Below are 9549 nucleotides of genomic sequence, written 5' to 3' on the forward strand. Positions count from 1 at the left end.
CCCCATGGCAAAATGTGTAGAATTGCAGAGACTGATGTAAAATTGCAAAAACGTATATGCCCCCATGGCAAAATGTGTAGAATTGCACAAAATTAACTAAAACTTAAAAAACAACAACAGGGGAATGCTATTTTTTTGTTGTTGCTCGCAATGTGCTGTAGTGTGGTGGGGTCGGGGGTTATACACACGTGGATACGCACACCAGAGAGCAACTGCGGCCCCTCATTATAAGTTCAGGTTTTTCTGGCCCCCACCTCCGTCAAAGTTGACCATCCCTGGTATAGTTGATTAAATGTATTATATTTGTATGTCATTTGTAGCCTCGTATGAAAGTAACGTCCTATGCCCTTCCCCGACAGTTGGTATCTTGGTGTCCCCGTCTCATTAAAAACAGTACAACAGTGAGGTAAAATTGGACACAGGCTAACCCTAATTTCCATATGCAGATCTGTCTCTGCAAAACGGTATCTCGCCATCTCACCATGCTTGCATTCAAATGCATATTCACATATTTTCCAAAATCATTTTCAACAGGAGCAGAATGTTGTCGTTTGCTGGAGTAGTTTGTGACGGGATTTAATTCGCTTTCGTTTGCATACATGCTCGAGAACTAGGGAATCTATAGGCTAGATAAGTCCACATACAACCGCGTGCTTATACCACTGGGCGAATTTTTTATGAATATCCCCCTACACACCACAGATAGAGACAATAAAGACGACCGAGAGACATTGAATTGGATTTGTTTGCTTTGTGAGGCAACGTGTATGGTTTTCATAACATCAAGAGATCCAGGCCCAAAGCAAGCACACGGAGTCGTCTTGGATGTAAAGGTAGGTTCCATCATTTCTGCTAACCTTTCTTTGGAGAGAGGGGAGGACAATTTCAACCTGTGTATATGAATACATCTCCTTCCTAAAAGCGAGTGTGTAACTTAAGTCTTTCCAAATGGTCCATTGTGCTGTGAGATCAATTCTGTTGTTTTATTCGGGGGCGTTTCTAGCTTTTAGGGGTACCTAAAAGCGAGACTTTTCCCCGAAAAACACTTGGCAGCATAAGGAACATTTTACCGTTTTAAAGTAAATGTAAGCTAATTTCTTGCAGTTCTACACGTTTTGCCATGGGATGGAGAAAACATGTTGCCGTTTTAAAGCTAATTTCCTGCAGTTTTTACATATATTGCAATGACTTACGCCATGTTCATATGAGATCTGAGTGAGAGTAACTAACAAAATCAATGGGGGCCTCCTCGAGGTCAGGGCCCCTGGGCACATGCGTGCCTTGCGTGCCCAGCCAGTAATTCTGCCATGATTACTACAAAGTTTAGATAGCTGGCTAGACTAACTTACCTAGCAATCTATCAAATGTTAGCTGACATGGACTAATTGAGTGACAGTGACTGACATAACTTCCAACTAGCTGCCTCTTATTAACCCACAATAATATTGGCCTAGAAACGGCACTGATTTTATTATTATTATTTATTATTATTGCATCATTTAGTGGAATTTATTATATAGAGCTACTGTATTTCCCCATTGGTGTAACCCAGAATTGTGTCATGTATGTTGCAGTGAAACAGCAACTGTTTCTCGGAAATACAGTATTAGTTTTTACATGTGAATATAATCAGCATGTGTAATCAGCATGTCAGATGTAACGGATGTGAAATGGCTAGTTAGTTAGCGGTGGTGCGCGCTAATAGCATTTCAATTTGAGCAGCAGCAGCTGAAAAATGAGCTCCTACAAATATTGAAATTTACATGGTTTTTAGAGTGAAGTACATCAGAAAAAAGCAAAAGAAAACTGCAAGACTGAATAGGAGAAAAAACAAGCAACAAACAAAGAAGATAGGCTTTTGAAAAATAACTATTTTTCATAAAATTGTAGTTATCTTAGCAAGCTGAATTGTTTACCAGTTGCTAAGCAGTTGCTAGGGACTCTTTTGGAAGAAGCTAGCTAGCTAACGAAGAACAACAAAGAATATCTAGTTAACAGAAGAAAAGAAAGAGAAAATCAGGACAGAAGAAAAAGGATATCAAAGTGAAACAGTTCTCTAAAGACACAGGAGACAATAATACAAGAAACAACACTTCTGTAGCTTGTCAACTATGTGTCTGTCTATCCCTGTTCTCTCCTCTCTGCACAGGACATACAAACGCTTCACACCGCGTGGCCGCTGCCACTCTAACCTGGTGGTCCCAGCGCGCACGACCCACGTGGAGTTCCAGGTCTCCGGCAGCCTCTGGAACTGCCGGTCTGCAGCCAACAAGGCTGAGTTCATCTCAGCCTATGCTACCCTCCAGTCCCTAGACTTCCTGGCGCTGACGGAAACATGGATTACCACAGATAACACTGCTACTCCTACTGCTCTCTCTTCGTCTGCCCACGTGTTCTCGCATACCCCTAGAGCATCGAGCCAGCGGGGTGGTGGCACTGGAATCCTCATCTCTCCCAAGTGGACATTCTCTCTTTCTCCCCTGACCCATCTGTCTATCTCCTCATTTGAATTCCATGCTGTCACAGTTACCAGCCCTTTCAAGCTTAACATCCTTATCATTTATCGCCCTCCAGGTTCCCTTGGAGAGTTCATCAATGAGCTTGACGCCTTGATAAGTTCCTTTCCTGAGGATGGCTCACTTCTCACAGTTCTGGGTGACTTTAACCTCCCCACGTCTACCTTTGACTCATTCCTCTCTGCCTCCTTCTTTCCACTCCTCTCCTCTTTTGACCTCACCCTCTCACCTTCCCCCCCTACTCACAAGGCAGGCAATACGCTTGACCTCATCTTTACTAGATGCTGTTCTTCCACTAATCTCATTGCAACTCCCCTCCAAATCTCCGACCACTACCTTGTATCCTTTTCCCTCTTGCTCTCATCCAACACTTCTCACTCTGCCCCTATTCGGATGGTATTGCGCCGTCCCAACCTTCGCTCTCTCTCTCCCGCTACTCTCTCCTCTTCCATCCTATCATCTCTTCCCTCTGCTCAAACCTTCTCCAACCTATCTCCTGATTCTGCCTCCTCAACCCTCCTCTCCTCCCTTTCTGCATCCTTTGATTTTCTCTGTCCCCTATCCTCCAGGCCGGCTCGGTCCTCCCCTCCTGCTCCGTGGCTCGACGACTCACTACGAGCTCCGGGCAGCCGAGCGGAAATGGAGGAAAACTCGCCTCCCTGCGGACCTGGCATCCTTTCACTCACTCCTCTCTACATTCTCCTCTTCTGTCTCTGCTGCTAAAGCCACTTTCTACCACTCTAAATTCCAAGCATCTGCCTCTAACCCTAGGAAGCTCTTTGCTACCTTCTCCTCCCTCCTGAATCCTCCTCCCCCTCCCCCCCCCCCTCCTCCCTCTCTGCGGATGACTTCGTCAACCATTTTGAAAAGAAGGTTGACGATATCCGATCCTCGTTTGCTAAGTCAAACGACACCGCTGGTCCTGCTCACACTGCCCTACCCTGTGCTTTGACCTCTTTCTCCCCTCTCTCTCCAGATGAAATCTCGCGTCTTGTGACGGCCGGCCGCCCAACAACCTGCCCACTTGACCCTATCCCCTCCTCTCTTCTCCAGACCATTTCCGGAGACCTTCTCCCCTTCCTCACCTCGCTCATCAACTCATCCTTGACCGCTGGCTACGTCCCTTCCGTCTTCAAGAGAGCGAGAGTTGCACCCCTTCTGAAAAAACCTACACTCGATCCCTCCGATGTCAACAACTACAGACCAGTATCCCTTCTTTCTTTTCTCTCCAAAACTCTTGAACGTGCCGTCCTTGGCCAGCTCTCCTGCTATCTCTCTCAGAATGACCTTCTTGATCCTAATCAGTCAGGTTTCAAGACTGGGCATTCAACTGAGACTGCTCTTCTCTGTGTCACGGAGGCTCTCCGCACTGCTAAAGCTAACTCTCTCTCCTCTGCTCTCATCCTTCTAGACCTATCTGCTGCCTTTGATACTGTGAACCATCAGATCCTCCTCTCCACCCTCTCCGAGTTGGGCATCTCCGGCGCGGCCCACGCTTGGATTGCGTCCTACCTGACAGGTCGCTCCTACCAGGTGGCGTGGCGAGAATCTGTCTCCGCACCATGCGCTCTCACCACTGGTGTCCCCCAGGGCTCTGTTCTAGGCCCTCTCCTATTCTCGCTATACACCAAGTCACTTGGCTCTGTCATATCCTCACATGCTCTCTCCTATCATTGCTATGCAGACGACACACAATTAATCTTCTCCTTTCCCCCTTCTGATAACCAGGCGGCGAATCGCATCTCTGCATGTCTGTCAGACATATCAGTGTGGATGACGGATCACCAGCTCAAGCTGAACCTCGGCAAGACGGAGCTGCTCTTCCTCCCGGGGAAGGACTGCCCGTTCCATGATCTCACCATCACGGTTGACAACTCCCTTGTGTCCTCCTCCCAGAGTGCTAAGAACCTTGGCGTGATCCTGGACAACACCCTGTCGTTCTCCACTAACATCAAGGCGGTGACCCGATCCTGTAGGTTCATGCTCTACAACATTCGCAGAGTACGACCCTGCCTCACACAGGAAGCGGCGCAGGTCCTAATCCAGGCACTTGTCATCTCCCGTCTGGATTACTGCAACTCGCTGTTGGCTGGGCTCCCTGCCTGTGCCATTAAACCCCTACAACTCATCCAGAACGCCGCAGCCCGTCTGGTGTTCAACCTTCCCAAGTTCTCTCACGTCACCCCGCTCCTCCGCTCTCTCCACTGGCTTCCAGTTGAAGCTCGCATCCGCTACAAGACCATGGTGATTGCCTACGGAGCTGTGAAGTGAACGGCACCTCCATACCTTCAGGCTCTGATCAGGCCCTACACCCAAACAAGGGCACTGCGTTCATCCACCACTGGCCTGCTGGCCCCCCTACCTCTGAGGAAGCACAGTTCCCGCTCAGCCCAGTCAAAACTGTTCGCTGCTCTGGCACCCCAATGGTGGAACAAGCTCCCTCACGACGCCAGGACAGCGGAGTCAATCACCACCTTCCGGAGACACCTGAAACCCCACCTCTTTAAGGAATACCTAGGATAGGATAAAGTAATCCTTCTAACCCCCCCCCCCCCCTTAAAAGATTTAGATGCACTATTGTAAAGTGGTTGTTCCACTGGATATCATAAGGTGAATGCACCATTTTGTAAGTCGCTCTGGATAAGAGCGTCTGCTAAATGACTTAAATGTAATGTAAATGTAATTTCAATCAGTGACGTCACTCGCTCTGAGACTTGAAGTACGGTTTCCCCTTGCGTTGCAAGGGCCGCGGCTTTTGTGGCGCGATGGGTAACGATGCTTCGTGGGTGTCAGTTGTTGATGTGTACAAGGGTCCCTGGTTCGAGCCCAGGTCGGGGCGAAGAGAGGGACGGAAACCTACACTGTTACACAGACATGCCGAGAGTTTGGGACTATAAGGTTCTATCTGCAAAAAGATAATTCTGAAATAATTGGCTTAACCGAACCCTCATAGCAATTTTTTTTTATCAAGTATTCTTTTGAACTTAACAACATTAATTGGGGTATTTTGAGGTACTATATAGGTAGAGAACATTGAACAATAACAACATTTTGACAAAAATGCACATAGAACCTTATACAGTAGTCCCAAACTCTCGATGCGTAGAGAAAATGCATGTTGATGGGGAAATTAGTGGAGCTGTTAGCAGCACGCTGTAATGGGGCTCAGCATGCTACTAACAGCTTAGCTTCCTCCACTGTCCGACTGCCCTATGCTGGGCTCAAACCAATTATCCTGTTTCACAACACACGTGACTGCGCTCCTTGACACTGTGCAAACCAATTGAGCCATACAAAAGGGACCCCTTGCATGGCTCCATCGGCGACATTTCAAGATAGCTGTGGAGGGAGCTTACGGTACGTTCTTAACTCCGTTACACTCACCCCTTCTAAACTCGCTAGACAGCGAGCAACCCCGACCGTTGACCTGAGGCCAACTGTCGATCCGGGTCACGTCACCACCGTAACTGGGCTCAGCGTGCTGCTAAAAGCATAGCTACCGCCACTGTCCGACTGCCCCATACTGGGCTCGGGGTATCTACAGATACTGTTTGTCATTCTCAAGGAATGAGCGCCATTGTTTTTTTTTTACGTTTACAGTAACAAGTCTGATGTCAACAGTAACAAGTCTGGTCTACAAGTTAACACCCTGGCAGTGCTGTGTGACCTATAACCTGACCTCTGGAAATCATGTCCAATTCTACCACTAACTCTCTTTTTTTTCTTTTAAACGCTCTTTACAAAAAGAGTCCCATATAGTTAGTACCTCATATTGATTTAGCATAATGAGCTACATTCTCTTTCATTGGGTCTCCTCCAAAGAATATCTCCTCATTGTGCTGAGCATAGTGGTAGTCACTTTTATCTCTGGTAAGGCCCTGTGGCCTCTGCTTGATCAATTAACCTGGAATTTTATCATGTTTAAGGGAAACAGTAACTGTTTCTAGGAAATAAAGTACGTTTTCACTTGTCACTAACTGACTGTCACTGCTCTGTGCTCTCTGGGGGTTTCTGGAGGCAAAGGCATAGAGGAATGGATCCAAGTTGCTGTTGATGAAGACCAGAGATCCTGCAATCCTCCAATTGTCCTCCCAGAACACTCTCAGAGCCTTATTCTTTGCCAAGATGGCCATCACTCCCAGCACATTCATGACATGGTGAGGAGTCCATAGAACGATGAAGGTCCCAACGATAAGGCTCACTAATCTGGTCATCCTGGGGCTCCTGAAGAAAGCTGTTTGGTTCACCCTTTGCTGGATGCGGATATAGGCTGTGGCCATGATGAAGAAAGGAACTACAAATGCCAGGAGAGTCTGTAGGAGCAACACAGCCACCAGCTCAGCGTCTGATACAAAATCATACTGGCACCGGACCCATCCATTATCATCCTTCACATCCCGCACCGTCACCCCATAAGGAATGGACAGGACCCCAGCTACCCCCCACAGGACAACCAGTAGCACCCGCTCCTTTGCCACACCCGGTCTGGCCCAGCTGTGAGAATGCACTACCTGGAGGTTGCGCTGGATGCTCAGAAGTGTGACAGTCAGCAGACCGGTACAGATACTGCAGTAGAAAAAGTACATGTTGAGCTGACAGAGCACTAGACCCAGGCTCCAGGTGAAGACTAGGTTGTAGATACGCAAAGGTAGGGTAAGGATGCAGAGTAGGTCCGATGCAGCCAAGTTCAACATCAGTCTCCGGCTCAAACTGGATAGATCTTGGTTCCCGATGGAGGACGACTATAACTGCAATGTTACCGGGAATACTGAGCAGGCAGTACAGAGACAAGGCCACGCCTGGAGCCAGACCCCAGAAGAAGGCATTAGAGGTGGAGTTGAAGGTGGAGAAGTTAAGTTGTTCCATTTCTTGCAGTAAGGCAAACTGACCGGTCGACTGGCTCTCAGTAAAGTGAAACCCAGATATGTCATATGGGGTAACAACCTAGTAATATTTCTGAACGTTCGCTATTTGTAGTTGCAGAAGCTTGCTGATCATGTTAAGGAACAAATGGCACTCCTTAGAGGTCTACGGAACTCAACATTTTACTAGGAAATACATCATTATTTTAAGGAATGTGTGGGCAACCCTTCCATGGATTGAAGAACTTAATGTGGCACTTTCAGTATTAATCAAACCACAATTCCCTGGGTTAAGGTTCTCCAACCCTATTTAGCATTAAGTATGTAGAATTCAGTGTTTTTAAACATACCCATTGGTTCTGAAACGGTACAAAAATGCAAATGTTTTGTTAATGCATCGGCTCCATGCATTAGGTTCCATGCTAGTGTAACAGTGTAGGTTCCGTCCCTCTCTTCGCCCCAACCTGGGCTCGAACCAGGGACCCTTGCACACATCAACAACTGACACCCACGAAGCATCGTTACCCATCGCGCCACAAAAGCCGCGGCCCTTGCAAGGCAAGGGGAAACCTTACTTCAAGTCTCAGAGCAAGTGACGTCACTGATTGAAACACTATTAGCGCGCACCACCGCTAACTAACTAGCCATTTCACATCGGTTACACTAGTATTTTCAGAGCAATAAACAATGTAAGAATTCTCTGCGTTTACCATGTTTTAAACATCATACCCTATCATCTTAAAATAATTGTATACTTAGTCATTGAGCAACACAATCCATTTAAGAGATAATGTAGGAAATAAATTGTAAACATGCTAAACAGGGGATCTACAGATATGTCGTTTTTTTTCAAGGAATGAGCAGCATTGTTTTTTAAATGTATTTTAATTGTACCGAGTACAGTAACAAGTCTGGTCTACAAGTTAACACCCTGGCAGTGTTGCGTGACCTCTGGAAATCATGTTCAATTCTACCACAAACTCTCTTTAAAAACTCTTTAAAAAAATTAGTCCCATATAGTTAGTACCTCATAATGACTTTGCATAATGAGCTACATTCTCCTTCTTCATTGGGTCTCCTCCAAAATAGATCTCCTCATTGTGCTGAGCATAGTGGTAGTCACTTTTATCTCTGGTAAAGCCCTGTGGCCTCTGCTTGATCAATTAAACTCCTGAAAGGCCTCTCCCCTGGCCCTTTCATCCTTCCGCATGGGAGGAATAGAAAGTTATCATTCTTTCCAAGCTGATATGCAGGACGGAAATAAGTAGTTTGTCTATAAAAATGTACAGGTGCTTTATCGGCGTCACAGTAGGCCCCCAGGCCGCCTCTGCATTCAGTTTCCTGCTGCCTGTTCGCCATTCGTTCCACGACCCATCTGGCCCCTTGTTCAGCCTGCCTTTGCCTGGGGCCTGCTTACATAGGGGGCGTACTGTACAGCCCTGCCCTGCAGACCCGGCTCCTCCAGCTCCAGACAGGGATAGACTAGGGCTAAGTCCCCTGGCGATGTTATTGATTTCAGCAAGGGTATTCTTACTGTAGATTGGGCCTGAGTGATGGTGTAGATTTGAACCACGATGATCCTATTGATGGGGTAGTTTGGGGAGCAGTGTGGGTAGCCGTTTTCATATGGCTGACTGTTAAGTGTTTTGAAGGGAGGTGATGTTAAAGAGGAAGTGAAGGAGAAAGAGCATAACCCGAGTGATGTGTTCATCATTGCTCAGTGAATATAGAGGGATAAATTGAAACGGCAGCGATAAAGAACAAACATGAAAAAAATATATAGTCTAAGTAAGCTACTCTTTAAGGAAATGTAAAGCTAAATTATTAATTTTTCTAAGATTTTGTGTTGACGTGAGGCAGCAACAGTTCAGGCTCAGTCAGGTGCAGAAAATATATGTATTTTACCGTGCAGGTGATGAAGAAGGCTGGATCAAGTATATAAAAAACAATCACCTTTCTTGGCCAATAGCAAAATTTCCTCAAACACAGGGCAAAATTCCCATAAACACACATCTGAATTGTATATGGCAGAGCTAAACTCAGCAAAAAAAAGAAACGTTCCACAGACATGTGACTAACAGAAATGGAATAATGTGTCCCTGAACAAAGGGGGGGTCAAAATCAAAAGTAACAGTCGGTATCTGGTGTGGCCACCAGCTGCATTAAATACT

General features: G+C 46.5%; 1 pseudogene; it reads right to left on the reverse strand.

Moving 5' to 3' along the window:
* LOC106604992 (protein MMS22-like) overlaps window positions 1–7210 on the reverse strand; it is a 41720-nt pseudogene extending 34510 nt beyond the window's left edge.
* Window positions 7211–9549: the final 2339 nt, after the last annotated feature.

The sequence above is a fragment of the Salmo salar genome, chromosome 05, assembly GCF_965601325.2.
Source record: "Salmo salar chromosome 05, fSalSal1, whole genome shotgun sequence".
Lineage (NCBI taxonomy): Eukaryota > Metazoa > Chordata > Actinopteri > Salmoniformes > Salmonidae > Salmo > Salmo salar.